Source organism: Lissotriton vulgaris, chromosome 11 (genome assembly GCF_964263255.1).
Source record: "Lissotriton vulgaris chromosome 11, aLisVul1.2, whole genome shotgun sequence".
Classification (NCBI taxonomy): Eukaryota; Metazoa; Chordata; class Amphibia; order Caudata; family Salamandridae; genus Lissotriton; species Lissotriton vulgaris.
Genome location: NC_141699.1, coordinates 693,260,278 through 693,283,091, shown reverse-complemented (window position 1 = coordinate 693,283,091; position 22,814 = coordinate 693,260,278).

Below are 22,814 nucleotides of genomic sequence, written 5' to 3'. Positions count from 1 at the left end.
AGAGATAATCAATCCGAACACATGTATCCCATTTCTGAGACAGACACATCCCTACTAGACACTTTACGCTTGCATCTATGGGCTAGGGCTGATTCAGACGTAGGACGAATGATGATTGACCCAGTACATGTGACAATACGACAAGACGCAACCTTACCGAAAATACCCCAGTACAAGATATCGCCAAAGGGCGAGAGAGCCTTGACCAAGATCATACAGTCACTAGTAGAGGCAGGAGTGGTAGAAGAGGTAGTGAGCAATGTTTGTAATAGTCCTATTTTACCGATCATAAAGAGACAGGGAGAGGGAGATGGAAAAGCCTACCGCTTCATCATCGACCTGCGGCAGATAAACAAAATAGTAGTACCACAGTACCCAGTAGTTTCTGACATCATCACCATGCTGACCCTAATTCCGTCAACTGCTACCACTTTCACCGTTATCAATCTCAAGAATGCCTTCTTCTTCATACCCATTCACCAAGACAGTTGCTATCTTTTCGGATTCACTCTAAGATCCCGCTCATATAGATTTTGTCGAGCACCCCAGGGGTACACCAAGAGCCTGAGCATCTATAGCCAGGCGCTCAAAAGACAGTTAGATGCTGTTCAATTACCAGACGGGGTGGTGTTGATACAGTATGTAGACAATATCCTTCTAGCAGCAGACACCACTCCACTAGACGTCACAGCCACCATCCAACTCCAACACTTCCTTGCAGAAAATGGCCACAAAGTTTCTTGAAAGAAATTGCAGTTCTGCAAACCACAGGTAACATATTTAGGTCACCTCTTATCAAAAGAAGGGAGGCAACTCACACCCGACAGGATCCAGGCAATTCTAGACACTCCCGTTCCCAAGAATCAGAAGCAAGTCCACTCTTTGATAGGCCTCACCTTATTCTGCCGACAGTGGTTATACAACTTTAGCCTCATTGTCAAACCCCTTCTCTCCCTCCTAGCCAAAGACACCCCCTCACCTTTCCCCTGGACACCCGAATGCTAGTCAGCATTCAAAGAATTGAAGTACCGAAAATTATTACCACCTCCCAATTATAGTTATATTTACAACCAATGCCATTCCCATTACCAATAATCAGTCAGTTGGCAGTGTAGAAGGTCCAAGCATTTATTATAACAAACAAACTCTGCCAGAGGAGCTCCTTGCGACCTAACCCCACGAGGTCTGCCAAGAAGACTGCTGGCCCACTGTCAGGACATCACATATATACAGTTGCATTTGCAGAATCATGGCCCAAGATGGAAAAATACAAGTTGGTACAGGTTGGTACAGAAAGGAAAAGCCATATATGGCACACAAAACGCTCTTGGTTTAGCTCATCCTAGATTAGCAAGGTCGAACGGGTGACTCCCTTCTGCCAGCTCCGAGACAGTCCACCCCGCACCCCTCCCGGAATGTGCTTATCAGGCCTTCTTCTGCTGCCTAAAACCTTGACGGGCCTAACGAGCTGAAACAGCAGTTCTGCAACAGTTGGGCTATTTCTCAGGGGAACAACTTCGGTGAAAGGAATGAATGGAGTCTGCTAATGTACGACTCGAGCGAGGCCACAAAATGGCGTTGGTCGAGTCAAGCGAGTGCGAAATGCCGAAAGCGGTACAGGCTAGAAATCTAAAATACTGCAATACGGACTTATGTTAGTGTTTGCGTGCATATGCTAAATCATTTAGATACATCTAGCTAATCTTAAAGTATCGATTATGTGTGCAGAATAACCGAAAATCGATTCTGGTTCCTCAAACCCTCCTTTTAGCGTGGTGTAGCTAAATACGAAGGCAGGCATTAGTCCCTAAAAATCTCCTCATTAATGGCCATTAATTCATGAATCTCCTTTTGCAGCATTTGAATTTTGGCGGGGACTGGGGTAGGCATGCACAGTGTTGTAACTTGGGAGGCACAATAGGAGCAACAGGCCGGGCCACATTGTATCAGAACGCAGCAGGTAAAGATGATACCGGCTGCTCCGTCCAAAATCAATAACAACTTCCATCCCCAGGTGGACAAGAGCCCCCAGAACCAACCCGACAGTGACCAGGACCCGTTATCAGTATGCATTTCAGAGGCAATGCGATGCAGCTTTTGAATGGCCAGGTGAACGGAAGGGGCGGAGTCTGGAATATATACACAGCAAGAACTGCCGATCACGCGGCATGCTCCGCCTCGATCATGCAGGATAACGTCCAAAACCATACGGTTTTGGAGCGCAACAAGCCTGGTCGCCTGAAGCTCAACAGTCAAGTTGGCCAGGATGTCAGTGGTTATGTTAATGACGTTTTCCACTATTCTGGATAATCTTCTTATTTCTCTGCTATAAAATATTGGTCCCCAGAATGCCACTAAACCTTTGCTAAAATCCGTGAATTGCTGTAAAGAGGTGTCGGTCTGATCGACTTCGGACTTGACCAGCTGCCTACGTTGTCTATTGGGTACCGCAGTGGGTGCTGTTCTTACAGGGTATAGTTGGTACGTCTTGTGATAATCAGATGGTGCTATGTATACAGGTGGGTATAGGAAGAACAAGTAACAGTGCCCAGCCCAATTATGTGGTAACCAGGTATATGCATTTTCTCCACAGACGAAATACACATTGGGTGGCTTAATTAAGGGGGGGCTAATGCGTTTCTTTATACGATAGGTATAATTGCAGATACTGTCTCCAACCTGTACACGGCCTATTCCTTGCACACAAAATTCAGAGGAAACATTCAAAATAGGAATGGGTACAATACGGTCTCTTGTAACATTTCATTCAATAAAAAGCTGGAAATATTGAGAAGCATTGAAATGGCTAAAATCATGAAGTTCTTCCTGCAACCAAGTATCGTTTCTAGCCACCAAATACCTGTTTATGCATGCTTGTGGATCTATTGACCCCCGTCCCCCATTTCCTTTCTGGTCAAAACCCCCATGTGTATCAATATATGCTAAAACCATATTGTGTTCATTAATATCAAAATCTCTGCGATTATCGCCCCAGTGACGGTATATGGAGGAAAACAGTTTGAACCAGGCCTCACAGCTTCCTAGATAGGACAAGGGCAGTGAGAGAAACAGATCATGTTTGTGCACCACGGATGGTAAAAGCCCACAAACCCAGCAATCGGTAGTGTTGGTAACACTGTGTGTCTGATGAAGCATTTCAACAAATACATTTTTAGCATAAGTCTGGCGATGTCGTTCTTTGTGGGGTGCTAAAGTGTAAAGCAAATGCTCAGATGGGGCAGCAGTGGACGGTAGGAACTTCTGCAAAGGGTATTGATGCTCTAAGTATACAAACAGGCCCATAAACACAGCAATTATAACAGCTATAACCACTACAAATGCTACTTTGACCCTCGTGGTCCATGTGGAAAACATATGTGACGTGGTGCAATTGGAAATTCTTCTTCTAAAACAATACGGCCAAAAGGGTACATTCCTAGCTAAAAGTCCAAAAATAAGCTCCGGCCCAGCAGTCCGTCCTGCCAGAGGTTTCTTCTCCCTGTGTCTGTCAGAGTCTCACAGGTAGACTCCTATCGTTCATCTCAAGCAAACAAAAGAGTGGTGGTCACATTTTATTCTGTAGTGTAACCTGGCCGTTGACAATAGCTGGTCTACTTTCTGAACAGAGCACAGCGATCAAAGTTCCAGCTCTCAACGTGTTCAGTCCAGTGTCTCGCTCAGCACCTCAGACCAACAAACTAGCAAGCCCTATCTATTCAATCGAGTCTCTCCTTATCTCCTAGTGGTGGGGTCTGAGGCACCGTTGTTTGTCTTCCTTGGCCGCAGGTTATACCGTACATGACCCGGAACTTCCTGATCAGAAAATAGTACAGCAGGTACTTTCTGAGCACGAGAAATTTCGCTTGCCGGGGTACTCAAAACAGGATTCAAAGCAATTGCAGATTCAGCAGAGACCAATTCATCTGATCTTGTCACTCCCTCCTCTTGCCTTTGCTCAATCTCACAGGCGTCAGAGAAGGGTACGAATGCAGCAGCTCTCTCAGTTTCCTGCATCAGAATTCCCCCAGGGCGTTGCTGATCATTTAGAAGTGGGAGCGGCAGCTTCTTCAGATGGGAGACATGGATCCAGTGTTTCCTCCCATCCACTTTAACCGCCGTCCGGGTAGCAAGCAGAATCTGCCGTGGCTCGGACCACCTTGGAGCCAAACTGGTGTCACGTTCAAAATTCTTAACTAGAACCCACTGGCCGGGTCGTAGTCGATGTCCGGGGCCCTCTGGCAGGGGCTGCAGTACGGAGGCTACCTGCTGATGAATAGAACGAAGATCTTTAGTCAAAGCATATAGGTAATCGATCAACATAGGATATTCAATGTCAGGAAAGGATTGTGGCCTGGGTACCCCCCATACGTTTGCGGGTCTGCCAAAGATAATCTCATATGGAGAGAGGCCAGAGCGAGAGTGTGGGGTAGTGCGTAGTGACATAAGGGCTAAAGGCAAGGTGTCAGGCCATTTCAACCCTGTGCTTTCCTGAATCTTGGCCATCTTGAGCTTGAGGATACCATTATATTTCTCCACGAGCCCTGCTGATTGTGGATGTCGGGCAGCATGGAATTTTTGTTTAATCTGTAGGCCCTCACAGATATGCTTGACGAGGGCCCCATGGAAGTGCCCCCCATTGTCTGACCAGATCAAACGGGGCAATCCAAACGGGGCACAAACTCTTTGAGAAGTGCCTTCGCTGTGGCCATTGCTGTGTTTTCCTTAGTAGGGTAGGCCTCAACCCATTTGCTAAAAGCGCAAACCACCACCAGGACGTATTTCAAGTTGTTGACACGCTCCATATGAATGTAATCCATTTGGAGTACCTCAAAAGGCAGCGCTGGGGGTGCAAAATGCCCACTCAGGACACTCTCACCCTTCCCCGGATTGTGTTGCAAACAGACCATGCAGTATTGGACCAACCGGACAGCCGTCCTTTGGATATTAGGGTTGTTCCAAACTGGGTCCAGGAGCCCGCAGATACCTTTTGCTCCTATGTGTGCAGGACCGTGCGCCATAGTTACAATAACCTGTACTAGTGCATTGGGCAGTAACCATCTTTGCTTTTCTGTTAAATCAACCCAACAATTATTTTCATCCAGTCTTCCTACCTCTTTTTCCCATCTCTCTAACTCTGCGGGGGTAGCTTCCTTCTGTAATACTCTCACACTTTCCATGGTGTTATCAAACAGTTCAGATTCCTCCACCCATCTTGCAGAGGAGTTTACGAACATAGTTGACATTGGGGACTGTGCTGTCTGCTTGGCCACCTGATCTGCAAAAGCATTTCCCTCCCCCACCTCATCCACTATCGCTTTGTGCGCACTGCATTTGATGAATGCTAATTTCTTGGGCAGGGTGAGGGCATCTAACAGCCGCAAAACCAGGGGGCCGTTCTGTATTTTCTGGCCATGGGAAGTAAGGAAGCCCCGCTCCCTCCACAGCCGCCCAAAGCTATGGGCCACGCCGAAGGCGTATTGACTGTCTGTGTAAATATTGACTTCAAGTCCCTCACTCAATTTGCAGGCTCGTAGTAAGGCCATTAGTTCAGCAGCTTGGGCTGATCGGTAAGGTACTCGGAATGTTTCAACTACTGTCTTCAAAGTTGAAATTGCATATGCAGCTGTTGTTGTTCCATCTGCTAGTTTAAAACAGGACCCATCCACATATAACTCCCCTTGAGGGTCAGATAGAGGAGTGTCAGTAAGGTCAATCCTGCCCTTGGTTTCTTCCTCAGTGCGATAAATGCAATCATGTGTATCATTGGTAAGTTCACTCGTAGGGAGTGGTAACAGTGTAGCCGGGTTTAGTGTTGCACATCGAGTGATCGTGATGTGTGGTGCAAACAGTGTCAATTCATATCCAGTGAGGCGTGCACTTGTAAGATGCTGTGTCTTCGTTTTGTTTAGTAATGTGTCCACAGCATGCGGCACCATCACTGTCAGATTGGAATTTAGGACGAGTCCTTCTGACTGCCGGATTGCCACTGCAACAGCTGCTGTGGCCCTCAGACAGCTAGGAAGTGCTCTGGCGACATTATCCAGTGTGGCTGACAGATAAGCGCAAGGTCTTTGCTTACCACCAAAGTCCTGCGTTAACACTGAAAGTGAGCAACCGTCGACCTCATGCACGTACAGTACAAAAGGTTTACGGTAGTCAGGAGTGCCCAAGACAGGGGCAGAACATAAAGCAGTTTTTAAAGAGTCAAAAGAGTGCTGACATTCATCCGTCCAGGGGAGGGGTTCATGCACTTCCTTAGTGGTCAGATGCAACAGAGGTTTAGCAAGAAGAGAAAAATTAGGTATCCATTGGCGACAGTAAGAGGTAATGCCAAGAAAAGCGCGAACTTCGCGCTGCGTGCAAGGAACAGACATTTTAGAAATAGTAGTAATGCGTTCAGGTGTTAGTCGTCTACCCTCCTTCGATAGTAGATGACTGAGGTAGGTCACCTCCTATCGACAGTATTGGAATTTAGACAATGATACCTTGTTCCCTTTAGCAGCCAAATGGTGCAACAATGTAACAGTGGCTGTTTTGCAGCCCTCTTCCGTATCCGAGGCAATGAACAAGTCATCCACATACTGCAAAAGGACATTGCCCTCTGGCAGGTCCAGATCGTCCAGCAAAGCCTTAAGGGCTTGGCTATATATACTCGGACTTTCAGTATAGCCTTGAGGTGCGCGACAGAAGCGGAAGCTTCGTCCAGATAACGAGAATCCGAAAATCTGTCTGCTATCAGGATGGATAGGGATGCTGAAGAAGGCATTTTTCAGGTCTATGACCGAAAATTACCGGGCAGTCGGTGGAATCATCGTAAGGATCGTGGTGATGTCTGTCACCACAGGATACTGTGGTACCACAATTTTGTTAACAGCTCTAAGGTCAATCACAAAATGGTAAGCAGCACCATGCTCATCAGAATCAGAACTCCTTTTCAAAATCGGGAGAATCGGACTATTGCAAATATTAACAGCCGTTTCTTCCACCACCCCTTTGTCGATCAGATCTTGAATAATGGACAGCAAAGCCTGTTCTCCTGCTGGTGCTATTTTGTACTGCGGGATGAGTGGCATTCTCGCGCCTTGTTTTAGTGTAATGTGAATCGGGGGAATATCCAACTTACCCACATCAGCATCCCCTGTTGCCCAAAGCGTTGCGGGAATGCCATCAAACTCTGGGGGAAATGGTTCATTTTTAGCAAAACATTGTTTCACGTGGTCAGCGTAGGGTTAGATTGTTAAATAAACCCCGTCAGCAGAGCAATGTATTGTCGCGTTTAATTTCTTTAACATATCAAAGCCCAGCAAGTTCTCCCCACAATGTGAGGTCAGCAAAAGAGGAGTGTCAATAGTGGCGGGACCGATCGTGAAGGGGAGAGGTTTGGAGATGGGACTGACAACTGGGACTCCCGAGAACCCCACTGAGACATTATTTTCCCCGAACAGAGCCGCCCCTGGAACCAATGATCGAGCAACAGAACTATTCATTGCTCCCGTGTCAATTAGGAAATTCTCAGAAGTCCCCATCACTTCCCCTTTTACATAAGGTCCCTTTTGATTGACCGGGATCGACACTCGGTCCCTACTCTGTCCCTGGCTGTCCTATGCGTTTACGTATGCATCTTGATCTTCGTATTCATAATCGTCGTGATAGTACTGTCTGCCTTGGTGACCATCGAAATGATTTCTTTCAGACTTGCCTGATCCTTCCTCTCTGCGCATATCACTCCGGTCGGGGCCACCTCGTCCTCGCCCTCGGACTGCACCGTTCTGGGCAAGCAACAACGGACACTGTGCCTTCCAATGCCCCTCCTCTCTACAATAGGAACACTGGTTTAGACCTACAGTTGGAGCCCCGCCCGTGCCTCGGCCTGCACCCGCCCCTCTAGACGGTGGCCCTCTGCCTCCTCTCCCCCCTCCTTGTCCCCGGACTACCTGCTGAAGCAATACCCGTGTTTTAAGGTCCTTGGCCTTCTTTTCCACCTTTTCCTTATTCTCGTTCTCCCTATGTTCATAGTACTGAGCCATGCTCAAAATTACCGAGGGAGTGGAGGTAGTCAAAAGTACTCTCTGCCGCCTGTAATCGTGCGGAAATTTCCGGAGCCAAATTCGTAACAAATCTGTTCACGAACAACCTAGTTCCACCTTCCGTAGCCAAATCCTGTCCGCTAAAGTCAATGAAGACTCCTTCGAACCTGGTGAAGAAGTCAGACACACTTTCATCCTTTTTCTGTCTGCAGGCAGTCAGTTTATCCCAGTCGACCTTCCTCGGCGGTATCAAAGTGTGCATAAAGGCTATCATTTTTGCTGACAAAGAAGTTATTTCACCCTTAGGTTTGTCTCCCGGTTTGCAATCTCGATCCCACCCTCTTAACTCATCCCATGTCCCTCCTAGTTCAGCGTGATCAGAGTCGTGCACCTGCCGCCATATATCAACAGGCACAAGTAACCCAAAGAATAGCTCGACATCTGCTAAGGTCATTACGGCAGATGCCGCAGCTTCGGTCAGTTCTTTATAGTAAGCAGTGGGATTCTTTCGGGGGTCGGGCAGTTGGGATTTCAGGGAAAGGACCTCACTTCTTTTCCATGGGGTGTATACCCATTGCTCTTGAAACCGGGCGTCTATCCGGGCCCGTGTGATCTGTTGGTTATCATCGCGTAGTTCGGGAACTTCGGGATGATAAATAGGATGCACCTCTCGCATAGGATGCTGTGGAGTCCAAAGAGGGCTCTTTAAGAACAATTTGCCTCGATATTGGACCAGGGTGACTAAGTTTTTGTATACTTCCTCTGGTGTCAGATTAAATCTATGGGTCCAGTCTCGAATATCATACAGTATCTGAGGAGCGCTACTTCCGCTATCGAAGCTGACCTCCCAAGACCCAATGAGGGAATTGGACATCTGGAATACCACGTGTTGCTGCATTACCGGTTCTAAATCTTTTATCGTACTCCATATGTTAGTCACAGTATACACGTCACTCCGCATCCATCTGACAGCTTGATCTGCCAATGCTTCCTTCTCACCATATGCCACAGCTGATCTAGTGAATAGTCGTTTACCATCCAACCCCCTTGATTCCCCTTTTGGAGTCTGTTCCGACATCCCAGGTGTGGTGCTGGCTGATTGGGATGTCCATACGGGACTCGGGATGCATAATTGCGTGCGGGGTAATATTAGAGTCTGCCTAGAATCAGGGATAAGGGTGGCCAGGTCCCCTACAAAAGAGGATGGGGCACCGTCACCTCGTTTGGGGGTGACGGAACCTCGTTCCTCTGGTGCGGAGGGCTGGGGCGCTGCTACCGTCTGAACAGGTACCGCAGGATATATGCGCTGCAGGGCATATGGCGGAGGAGGTCTCTTATCTAGCAGATCCTCTATCTCATCTTCAGCTTCAATTCGTGTTACATAGCTTTTATCTACTTGTAGCCTAAATTGTCTATCTGCAGTCTCAATATTCTTTTCTACTCTATTCTTGTCATGCGCAATAGCTTTCTGAGTTATAGTTTGCCCCTGCTGAATCTTGAGGAGTTTTTCTGACCGAATACGCCTTCTCTTTGCCTCTTTCTGCCATTTGTTAAGGGTGTCAAACATAGCCTGTCGGCCCGGTTTAGCAAAGAGACGCTCTTGTAAATACTGAATCTTTTTCTCATCAAAAGATCCAGTTTTCGGCCACTGTAGTTCCACATTATCTTTTGTATACCTGTGCCACAAGGAATTAAAAAGAAGGGGGCCAATACCGTGCTTGCAATACATATCATGGCTGGGTGTTCCTTCCGGAGGGGCTGGCTGACTTTCGTCTAGCCTCACGCTCTCTCGGTGGACACAGCCAAAGCATAATTTACTAAGGCACGGCATTTCCCTTTCTCTACCCTACTCGAGCTGCAAAGGAATCGAGGATTATTATTCACAAAAGTAACAAAATCAAGTGTTATTAATTACAACTCTCTCATACACATAGCCATGTTTTCATTCAAAATCATACTCACATTGCAAAAAATAAACCTTCAATTGAACATAAAACAGAAACACAGAGATTTTGTAAACGACAAAACGAAAAACACCAATATTTTGCAAACAGAAGGTGGAGCCCCTCGACTCCCACCTATGGAGAACCCTTTTTTTTTCAAATATCCAAAGCTGCAAAGAACACCTTCTGACAACAGTCTTGTCCTTAGACTGCCTGGAGACAGCTACACAGGTTTTAAACCACAGACCAACCTACAGGCCATCCGACGGTATTCATGGTTCACTTCCCGGACTATGCTGGCTAAGCCCGCTTTTTCAAGCGCCGCTCCAGATCTGTCCGAGTGCTACCCAATCTCAACCATCGGCGTTCCCGAGAACAGTCCGGCCGAGCGAGAACCGCAGTTCCCGCAAAAGGCGTATAGTCTCTATCTCCAGTGTTTCGTACCCAAATTAAACAAGAGGCATCTGCACGTGCAATTTCAAAGTTGCCCCGTCAGACCCCCTAATCAGATTTTCTCAGTGACCACAGGTCACCAAATGCCAAGTACCAAACACAGAATTGGAAACGTAATCCAACAAAAAGGAGACAAAACACTCACCTGGTGCACACAGGTCAGATTGCACGTTCTTCACTGCCAACTCTGGATAAGACCAACGTGGCCGGTTCTCGGGTCACACCCGAAGGACTCCGGCGTGGGGCCACTAGCAGCTGAGGTCCTCGAGATCGGGAGGGCGGAGCAAACCCCGAATTCTCGTTGGTCTATTCTGCAACCCCCCCGATCAGGAGCACCCCTTTCAATGTCCCGATTGTCATCTGAAATACAGAGGGACGACCCCAACGCGGAGTCCGTGCGGAGTCGCCAACTGAAGTACCAAAAATTATTACCACCTCCCAATTATAGTTATATTTACAACCAATCCCATTCCCATTACCAATAATCAGTCAGTTGGCAGTGTAGAAGGTCCAAGCATTTATTATAACAAACAAACTCTGCCAGAGGAGCTCCTTGCGACCTAACCCCACGAGGTCTGCGAAGAAGACTGCTGGCCCACTGTCAGGACATCACATAGATACAGTTGCATTTGCAGAATCATGGCCCAAGATGGAAAAATACAAGTTGGTACAGGTTGGTACAGAAAGGAAAAGCCATATATGGCACACAAAGCGCTCTTGGTTTAGCTCATCCTAGATTAGCAAGGTCGAACGGGTGACTCCCTTCTGCCAGCTCCGAGACAGTCCACCCCGCACCCCTCCCGGAATGTGCTATCAGGCCTTCTTCTGCTACCTACAACCTTGACGGGCCTAACCAGCTGAAACAGCAGTTCTGTAACAGTTGGGCTATTTCTCAGGGGAACAACTTCGGTGAAAGGAATGAATGGAGTCTGCTAATGTACGACTCGAGCGAGGCCACAAAATGGCGTCGGTCGAGTCAAGCGAGTGCGAAATGCTGAAAGCGATACAGGCTAGAAATCTAAAATACTGCAATACGGACTTATGTTAGTGTTTGCGCGCATATGCTAAATCATTTAGATACATCAAGCTAATCTTAAAGTATCGATTATGTGTGCAGAATAACCGAAAATCGATTCTGGTTCCTCAGAATTGCGAAATGCCCTTTGTTCGGCATCAGTTCTAGGAACCCCGGACTACTCCAAACCATTCTTCCTCTACACACATGAAAGGGATGGATGTGCATTGTCCGTCTTGGCACAATCAATTGGTCACAAACATCGCCCTTATGCATATTTCTCTGCCACCCTCGACCCAGTAGCTAGAGCGTTGCCAGCGTGTTTGCGCGCTGTGGCAGCTGCAGCAGTATCCATATGCCAGAGCGAAGGAATAGTGCTCTCCAATCCAATCACTGTGTTAGTACCCCATGCAGTCGACACGCTACTGAACCAGACCAAAACCCAACACTTGACTAGCGCACGACTGACAGGTTACGAGTTGACCCTGCTAGCACCACACATCACCCTGAAGCCATGCACCACTCTCAATCCAGCCACATTGTTACCTCTACCCGAAACTGACCCTGGTGTGACTCCCCTGAACGACTGTGTGACCCTCACTGACGAACAAACAAAGAGTAGAGTGGATCTCAGAGACACTGCCTTTTCAGAACCAGATGGAGAACTATGGGTAGACGGCTCGTGCATCAAACTCCCCGATGGCACCACCTCAGCCGCATATGCTGTCACCACAGCCCGAACCATCCTAGAGACAGCCCGCATTGCCCAACGATCCGCCCAAGCAGCAGAGCTCACTGCCCTCACACGAGCATGTATTTTAGCATCTGGTACGACAGTAAACATATACACCGATAGCCAATACGCCTTAGGGGTGGTTCACCATTTTGGGCTGCTGTGGAGAGAAAGAAGGTTCCTGACTTTGCACGGCACACCCATCCAACATGGAGATCTAGTCTCCTCATTGACAGAAGCAGTCCTCCTCCCCAAGCAGCTAGCAGTTTATTTTATTTATTTATTTATTTATTTATTTATGCGTTTTTTTATAGCGCGGACTTTACCCGCAGGTGTCAGAGCGCTTCACAATAGGAACAGAACTGATACAAGAGAACATTACAAGTGAACAAAATACAAAAGCAAAAGTTACATTACATGAGGCAAAAGTGACAATTGTGAGCAAACAAAATACAAGAGGTAGCAAACGGTGCATTACAGGAGGAAAAAGTGACATGTGTGCAGGTTACAAAAGCGTACAAAGTACAAATAGAGGTATAATACTGCAAAAAATGGAGGACACTCAAAACAAGAACAAACGTTACGTAGACAATGGTGGTACTTGTGCAAGTATCGAAAGCAAACAAAATGTAAGAGGTAGCAAACAGTGTGTTACAAAAGAAAAGTGACGTGTGCATGTTACAAAAGAGTACCAAACACAGGGAAAAGGGTAATACTGTAATAAATGGCAGACTCTCAAACCAAAAAAACACACTGGGAAGGCACTTCTATAGTCATGGAGAATAGAAATTTACTATACTAAAAGGTCTTCCTTCAGATAACAGAGAGGGCATGAATTAACTTTGGAAGTGTCTTTGAAGGAGGAGAACTTTGAGGTCAGTTTTGAAGGCCTGGGAGGAGGTGGTGGTCCGGAGCTGAGGCGGAAGTGAGTTCCAGATTCTCACTGCGTTGATTCTCACTGCAGTGATTAAATGCCAGGCACATAAAAAAAGTGACCGACCTCATTGGACAGGGAAACACATTAGCCGACATTACTGCCCGAACCACAGCCCAGGACAGAACCACGACACGAATGTACGTTACCAGGTCACAAGCAGAACAATGGACTGACGCTAGAACAACTGTAAGGGACATACAAACGACAGGAACACAGGGCGAACTGACTGAATGGGCTCGGTTGGGACTGAAAGATGAGGAAGGCTGCTGGAGGACAAAAGACGGAAACAAATGGCTGCTACCTAATGCCTATCTGATCCCCGTATTGACCATGGCACATTTACCAGCACACATAGGATCTGCCCCCATGACCGTACTGATCACCAGAGTATGACATAACAGCAAGATAGCAGAATCAGCAAAATGCCTAGTACAGCAATGCATAGTATGCCTGCAACACAACCCAGGGAAAGGGACCGTAGTACCACGGGGAGGGTTTGGAGTCCCTGATTACCCCTTCGAAGTCCTCCAGATGGATTACATCCAGCTAGAGAGGTGCCATGGTCTAAAATACGTGCTAGTGATCGTGTGCGCCTTTAGCAAATGGGTGGAGATCTACCCCACCCGTGACAACACCGCCTTAGCTACTGCAAAGGTATTACTGAAAGAGTTCTTCCCCCAATATGGCCTTTGTAGAATTTTATGGAGCGACAATAGCCCCCACTTCGTAGCAGAAGTTAAACAAAACATACTGAAAGGGTTGGGGGTAAAGCAAAAGTTCTATCGCCGTTTTCCACCCCCAATCAGCGGGCCTGGTAGAGAGACACAACGCCACGCTAAAACTGAAGTTAGCAAAAATAGTCGCCACGACTGGGTTGAAATGGCCCGACGCCCTCCCACTGGCATTGCTGTCAATGCGCTCCACCCTAACCAAAGACCGATTGACCCCTTACGAAGTAGTCTTCGGCAGTCATATGAACATTTGGGCGGCACCAAAGCCAACCTCCATTAATGATGTCCCGGACATACTAATGTCCGACTATTTGTGCAAATTAACGAACGAACTAACACTTATCCACCAACAGGTGCAGCAAGCCATACCAGACGTGTCCAGGAGCCCAGGACACAATATCAAGCCTGGGGACTACATGCTGACGCAACATTTTCAGAGGTCGAAGAGTCTGGAACCCAGGTTGACGGGCCCCTGGCAAGTCTTGATCACCACCCGAACTGCCCTGCGAGTGGAAGGAAAAAGAAACTGGCTTCATGCGCACCGCTGTAAGAAAATATCTCCGACACTGACGGCCCCCGAAGAAGTGAACAACCAAGAAGAGCTCCTGACAAAAAACCGACCAGCCCTGAGTTGCTACCCACAGACAGAGACACTTGAACTGGCAGAGTTTCCCGACCCCACAGTACCATCCAAGAAAGGGTACAATTTGAGATCGACGAAAGGAGAGTGCTCCGACAAGCAGGCCACTAACTGAGTCAAAAATCTCAGAACGGTAGCTAACACTACAAATGCTACCAGGAGAAATGCTAGATGAAAGTATGTGGTCCTGCCAGTTGTCGAGCCTCTTGAAGGTGATGGAAGAACCCGGACAACCGAAGAACCACCGCGACGACTCCAAACTTGCCAAATTGCACAGTACAAAGACGATAACCCTTGTGGCAGCATCTCTCACCTGCCTCTTGCTGATGGTCACAGTCTGGATCGTTGAAGAGAGTGCTCCCGCTTACAGGACAATATCACCCACCATGCAACCCACCACCAAGAAAGAACACTATCTGGTGTCACTGTCACCACGCCTTTGAGAACGACGCAAAGAATTCTGGAACAATTATTTCGTACAATTATTGCACCAGCACAATCTTGCCGCAAATGCCACAAACTGTTGGATCTGTGGATTGCTACCTCATGCCACTGAACTTTCCATTCCTTTCATCCCTTCACCCTTTTCTGTTCATGGATCTTGCCTCACCTGGTTAATGGTCCTGCAAGAGAGCTGCAAAGACAATGCCACATCCAATGGGACAATCAAACAATTTTACAGCGAGTTCTGGCTGAACAAAACGGGAAGAACATCCGCTCCCTTCTGCCCTCTGACTTCGAATGCAACCTTTCCAATGAACATTCCCGCCAAAGACCGAGTTGAAATACAAGTGTACAACAACCCAGCCAGACCTACTTTTTCCTATCTGAAGAAACGAACTGCCGCAACTTTGACAGTGGCCCTATCTGTGGTGAAAGTCTCAGGCCTTGTCTGCATCGAAGGCCATGGGACTACGATCGTGGGTCACAGCTCTTGCCAAATAACGAAGACTCTGAACACTGCCGACCCCCCTTCATTTGTTGCATCACCCAACATGTACTTCATCTGTGGTACCAAAGCCTACACCTGGCTCCCAAAAGGCTGGGGGGCATGTGCTACATCGCTTTTGTTCGACCTCCAACCTACACAGCACCTGCAGACCATCACAGAGAAAGGCGTTCCAAAGACAAAGAAAAAGCAGACTCCGCTACATCACAGTTCCTCGACGCGGCAAAAGGACTCGTCCCGCTATGGGGTCTGATGGAAAACAACCGAGCCATCCGACACCTAACTCAAGCAGTTGAAACAGCCTTGAACGTCACTGCTGGCATCCTCACCAACAACACAGCTGAGCTTCAGGCGGTCCGCCTGGTGGCTTTAAAAAACCGCATTGTTCTAGATGTGGTACTAGCGGATCGTGGAGGAGCATCCCGCATCATTGGAGCCAGTTGCTGTACTTACGTCCCTGACAACTCACCCTCTGTTTTCAAGGCAATTGAACACCTCCACAGGCTGGCGTCAGAAATCTATCAGGAGTCAGAAACTTGGACATTTGGAAGCTGGTTTTGGGGCATTTTGAAAGAATGGGGCTGGAAAATAATGATGATCCTCTTGGTTCCAATATTAATAATATGTGGTTGTTGTTTGGGGATACATTGTATACCACTTTTGTGTTCTATTTGCCTGAACTCCTTGAACCCTAAGACCATGGACACTGAGCTCACGAAGATGAGAGTAATAAACGATAGAGAGATACAGGACATTATGGACATTGAGATAGACTAGCAAGCTGGCTGGACTATGTTCAAAGGGAGGACTGTAGAAAATAAAACGACAAATATGAACATTGCCGGCGCCATCTTGCTTAGTGAGGGCCTTTACGTGCGTGTAAGCAACAACCATTTTAGACATCGCGGCCATTTCATACTCTGCTGGTCACCTGTGAATCACCCCCACCACGCTATCATCCCCCGCGCTCGGACCAAGCCTGAACACATGTACCAGGGGCGTAAAACCTTGTCAGCATGACAATGCCCCGGGGTCACTTCCCTGCACCTGGCCACTAAATCCGGTCCCAGGCACTAACCAACCCCTGTGGACATAGTTTATTACCCGCACATGGCAGGGCTTGTTTCACCAACAAAGGGGCCTGATCTAATCAAAGACACAAACCCTTAGATCTAACCGATCCCACATACTTTTAGATCCTGTCGGAATGTCCGGCTGCAAGATAGCGATCATCTGTTAGATCTGGGTGGAGGGACGATTGCTGCTGGGTTTGTGTGGGAACTAGTTTGAGGCGGGGATTCCAAGGATGTTTGACTATGCAATAAACTGATGCCAGGAATGTTTGACCATGTAATAAACTGACGAAAAAGCATATAAAAGGCCATGCCACAGAGATGCAGTTAGAGCACCTCCTGACGATAGCCCGGTGTCTGATGTGATGTACTCTCCTCTAGAGAAATAAACCTGTTCTTCGCCTTCCATTTCCAGCACCTGCCTCGTTATTTTGATCACTATATCTTAAGGTGAATTAGAGGTGGTTTGCACCCTTCCCTTGGTGTCCCTCCACTTCCTGTGCCCAAAGTAAAAACCCTGGGAATCCTTCTCAATCCTCAACTCACTGTCCACTCACAAGTCAGTTCCGTGGTTTCTTCCTGCTTCTTTTCCCTTAGAGTAATTAGGAAAGTTTCGCATTTTTTTTCTCCCTCAGCTTTAAAAATAATCATGTTGGCCATGGTACTGTCCCGTATAGACTATGGCAACATAGTCTATAATGGGGCCCCTGCATACGCGATCCATCGATTACAACTGGTGCAGAACCAGGCGGCCCGCCTGATCCATGGCCTACCTAAATATCACCGAGTCACACCACTACTCAAAACACTGCACTGGCTCCCTGTGAGAGAGCGCGCCCTGTTTAAACTCGGCTGCCTCACGTACCAGGCTAGATCGGGCACTGCTCCTGAATTCATCTGCTCTGTCATTAAGCCATATTGTCCAGGCAGAGAACTTCGCTCGGCTCATTTGGCCCTCCTTACCATCCCTCGCTATAAAAAGCAGAAGGTGGACGGAGCGAGATTCGCTGTCCTGGCTCCAACCTTTTGGAATTCCCTTCCGGTTACCCTGCGCACCTCACCTTCTTACCCTCTGTTTCGGAAGAATCTTAAAACCTTCCTTTTCACGCAAGCCTACCTGACTTAATCTGTTTAGCTGCTGCCGCCCACTGTTCACCACCAGCGCCATGAAACCGCTGGGTAAACGAGCGCTGTACAAATGCTTTTAAATTCAAATTCAAATTCAAATTCAAACGGCATCGAAAGTCTTGGGAGTCACGCTGCTTTTCATCACTAGACCAGACGGTCAGAAACATTCAACAATCGGATCACCTAATGCACCGAGAACATTATGCCAATCGGACACATCACCCACAGAAGATCCACCAAGCGGGCTAGTTGGAACACTGAAGACCTCAGAACCGCTAAACAGCTGCTTAACAACACTGTGAACATTTAAAAGGGGATGGTGCACTAGCAAGGACATGACCGACACGCCCGCCTTCAAGACAGCCTTCAACCTCCACCACAGACATTTGAGAGAATCAAAGAAAAAGGCCTTAGCCTCACACATCAAATGAAGCTCCGATAACAGCAAAGTACTCTTCAACATCATCAAAGAATTCTTCAACCCTTCAGCTGCAACAAACAACATTACCCCCTCACAGGAACTCTGCAACAACCTTGCAAATGTCTTCCACGAATATATCAGCAATTTCTACAGAAACCTCAAAACCCATGCCCTCACCACATCTTCAACCTAGGTGGAGTCAGAATCAGCTATGTACTCACCATCTTATTTAACACCTCAATTGCCATGCCCACATTCCCTGAAACCTAAAAAAATGCATAAGTCAATGCCCTACAAAGAAACCATTGGCTGGCCCCAGCGAACTCAACAACTATCAACAAACTCCTTGCTCCCTATCCTGGCCAAAGTTTTAGAAAAAGCCATCAACCAGCAACTCTCCTCACATCTGGAATGGAACCTCCTACTCAATCCTCCCTATCTGGATTCCGCAGCAACCACAGCACTGAGACACCCTTCATCAAGGCTACCTATGACATCCAAAACCTACTCGATGGAGGAGAGACTGCAGCTCTGCTCCTCCTAGACCTCTCGGGAGCCTTCGTTACAGTCTCCCACCAAACACTCATCACAAGGCTGCACAACATAGGCATCCAAAGAGCCGCTATCGGATGGATCACATCTTTCCTCACCAGAGGAATGCAAAAGGTCCGGCCTTCTCACCTTCACCTCTGAACTCAAGGAAATCATCTGTGAAGTACCCCAAGGATTCTTGTTCAGCCCCACCCTCTTCAACACCTATATGACAACTCTGGTCATCATCACAAAAACCCACAACAGACTCAACATCATACCCTACGCCATTGACGTACAACTCATCCCTCTCCGAAGACACCAGCAACTACAACTTCTTGACAAACTTTGCCAACTGGATGAATGACAACTGTCTGAAGCTCAACAGGAACAAGGCAGAGGTACTGATTCTCTGAAACAAAAGCTCACCATGGGACGCATCCTGGTGGCCCTCAGAAACTGGATCGCCTCCTACCCCGCTGAACGTGCTAGGAACCTAGGCATCATTCTGGACAACAAGCTAACCATGATGACTCAGGTCAACTATGTATCCTTCTCCTACTTCTTCATCCTCTGCATGCTTCGCAAGATATTGAAATGGCTACCTTAAAGATGAAGATGGACCTTCACCTAGGCCATTATCTCTAGCCGACTGTACTATGGCAACACTCTCTAAGCGGTGATCGCAGCTCGCCTCCTCTGACGAATACAGAGCCTACAGAACACTCCAGCCAGACTCATAGTGAATCTACCTAGATGAACCCACATCAAACCCTACCTCAGGGAACTCCACTGACCCCCTGCACAGACAAGATGCCAGTTCAAACACCTGACCCATGCATATAAGACCCTACACAACTGATGACCCGCCTACTTGAACCTCCACATGAACTTCTATCAGCTCACCAGATACCTCTACTAGTGTTCCCTTTCTCTAACCTTCACCGACGGCATCCAACTCAGCAGATGCAGAGATCACTCCTACACCTACCTAGCTGTGAAGATATTGATTGAGCTACCCCTTCATCTATGGACCTCCCCATCTCTTCCAGAGTTCCAAAAATCCCTCAGGATCTGCCTATTTGGCTAAACAACTGGACCCTGCCAATGCCTGGATATCATCATGGCTGACAAGAAGCAATCTGCAAATCAACTGGTTGATTGTTTGATTGATTGGTTGATTGATTGATTGATTGAATGAGTAGGTGTGCAGAAAATGTAAGGGGCCATTTAGGGAGGTGCATTGAAACATTAAAACACACCTACAAAAGGGTTAATATAATTGATATTCATGAAAGTAACAGCTACTACAGTAATACTACTGACACAAAATGTTCAAATGTACTCTAGCGAAGCCTTGTGATAAATCTCTGCAACTCACTTTCACAGAAAACAATAAAGGCAAGAATGACCATTATCTTTCCACAGGAAAATAAGAAAACATGCAAAAATGTTAATATCATATATGCTACTACAAGGGATGGAAGGAGTGCACATTTAGGACTCCATCACACTAATCAACATGTGAATTGTATTACATCAATCTATAATACACAATCTGCACACATAGGAAAGCAAGCCACAGACAAAAAACATTTCCTTCACCCTGTTGGTGAATATCTTCTTTTGTTTCTATGTCTCATATTTTGAAGGATATATTATTTGAGGGGGAGAGGCAGGAGATAGAGGAAGAAGGGAGAAGGGATTTATTAGCATGTTTTGAAAGGTAGGTTGATTAGGTGTAGTTTAAGAGTATCCTAAGTGTAATGTGTTATTAGTGAGTTTAATGTACTGTTAGACAGGCATAATATGTGTTATGTTTGTCTATCTGTGAAGAGTAGAGGGAAGTATAGAGTGGGATTTGTGTTGATACAATAACTAGTTGTAACAGAGGGATGGTGAGTTCCGACCTGGCTTTACAATGGGGCTCCCTGAACAAGGCAGGCCACATAGTATGCCAAGGTGCATGGCAGTAAGGAAATGTTTCATGTTAAAGGAGAAGTCAAACATACTTTGTTTTTGTATGTGGAAAAAAAAATTTGAGACACGAAAGTAATGCAAATAAATGAAGAAAAGATTCAGGATTTTGTTAAACATTGGTTTATAGGAGCATTATTTTACAGGATTAACATATAAACAATTTCATATAAAGTAGCTAATCTTAATGGTTAGCACCCGCAGTGCAGGCTGGGTCGGTGATAATCTATCACCTACAACGTACTTTTGATGCATAGGAGGTTAGCGCCCTCCTCCCAACTTAGCACGCACAGTTAAAAGTTTTGAAAAAAATTATTGAAACCGGGGATTACTAACAGAAAACTGAGTGCGCAGTACAACCCTCACTCCATAATATGTTTTTCCAATCGCCACCATTTAGAGTCCTCCTCCATGATGGCAGAGATCTCCTCAACAGGTGCATTGTAGAAATCCGACAATAAATTTACTACATAATCATAACTTAATTCATAAGATCCTTCATGGCCCCCCTAATGGTGCTAGAGACTCATACATTGAACTACTAGATGGAGATTTCTGAAGGGAATTGATTACTGTAATCTGAGTGGTGATCAACGTCTAGGCACAGGTGGAAATCTAAGTGCACAGAGCTCGCCACATATAGAGTTTCTTTTGTGAACAGGCGCTAATATTTTTTTAAATGTATAACAAATGGGGTTAACAGCTATTGGAGTCTATATCTATTATTTATTTTAACAAATCTGAAGAATACCATATTTTACTTCTGACTGCCCAGGCCCGGTACAGAAAATCATCCATGGAATCTTGTATACCAAGCAAGGCCAAAGTCAGTAGCTCTCATTTTTGGAACTAATTGGCTTCACCAATTGTTTTTAGTCTTTCTGTGCAGCAGGGCTGAAGATTATGGGGCTTATTTATGAGCCCTTGCATCACTTCTGTGCCGCCGGCGCGTCACTTTTTGTGACGCACCAGCAGCAAAAAAAGGCGCCATGTTGCATCATATTTACAAAGTGACGCATCTAGGTAGATGCGTCAATTTGTAAACCTCTATGCCAAATTATACCTGTGCCAGGTATAATGTAGCAGGCGGGGGGCGTTCCGACGCAAGTAAGCCTCATAGAAGTGACACAGTGAAATCTATGAGATTTCACTGCGCCACTTCTAGGGTGCAAATGCGTCAATATCTTAAGCCTGCCTCACAGCAGGCGTAAGACTGACGCATGCTCTTTCACATGGGGCTTGCTCCATGTGAAAGGACACATTGCTGGAGTTGTGTCACTTTTGTGACACACTCCAGTAATGCGTCACTTTTGCGCCATACAGATACGTCAGAAATACTGACGTATCTGTAACTCCTTGCGAAATAATGTGTCATACTGTTGAACTGTAATTAAAATGACCCACGAGACTCCATTTTGTGTTGCCATGCTCTCGGCAACCTGGTGAAGAATTGCTTTTCACGTCCCTGTTGAAACTTGCACAACCCTCCTTCCTCCTTGTGGTCGAGCCGATTCCGAGTAGCTGCCTGTGTGCCTCACCCCCCCCAGTTGTGTCAGACACTTAGCCAAATCCTGTCCATTGTTGGTAACTCAGCCTGTCACGACCAACTCCTGTGCCCTATGACCACACCATCTGGTCAAGGAAGCACAAGGCTGTGCCCGTGACCACACCATCTGATCAAGGAAGCACAAGGCTGCACCCTATGACCACACAATTGAGCAAGGAAACACGAGGCTGTGTACATTGTGCAATCAGAGACAGATGTCCCCTGGCCACGATTGCACCACATGAGACTGACAAAGAACTTGTCTGATGAGGAACTTGTCAAAATGTGGAACTATGCATTGTGCAAATGGGCATGACTAGCGCTATAAGTATGTGTGCGCTGCGGATTGAAGCAGCAGTCTTCGTAGAACTGTCTTAGTACCATTCTGGGACTCTGTCCTTAGCTCGAGCTAATAAATAACTTACATCCCTCCAAGGCTGGTTGTCCTGGTCTCTTTGGTAATGTATGATTTAAGCAAGAAGAACCCGTAAATTCTAGGTGTGCCCTGCACCGCTGGCTTTCACTCTCCTAGTGGGGGAGGGGGTCTCCAAAAAGCCGGTTCTACAATTCAGTAAATATGACGTATCAATTATGTCGCAAGGAGGGCGCACTGAGAAGTGACACATCTCTGCTTTCACGCAGCAATTCGTCACTTCTCATAAATGAGGCCCTATGGGCCTTATTTATGAGGCCGTGCGTCACTTGTACGC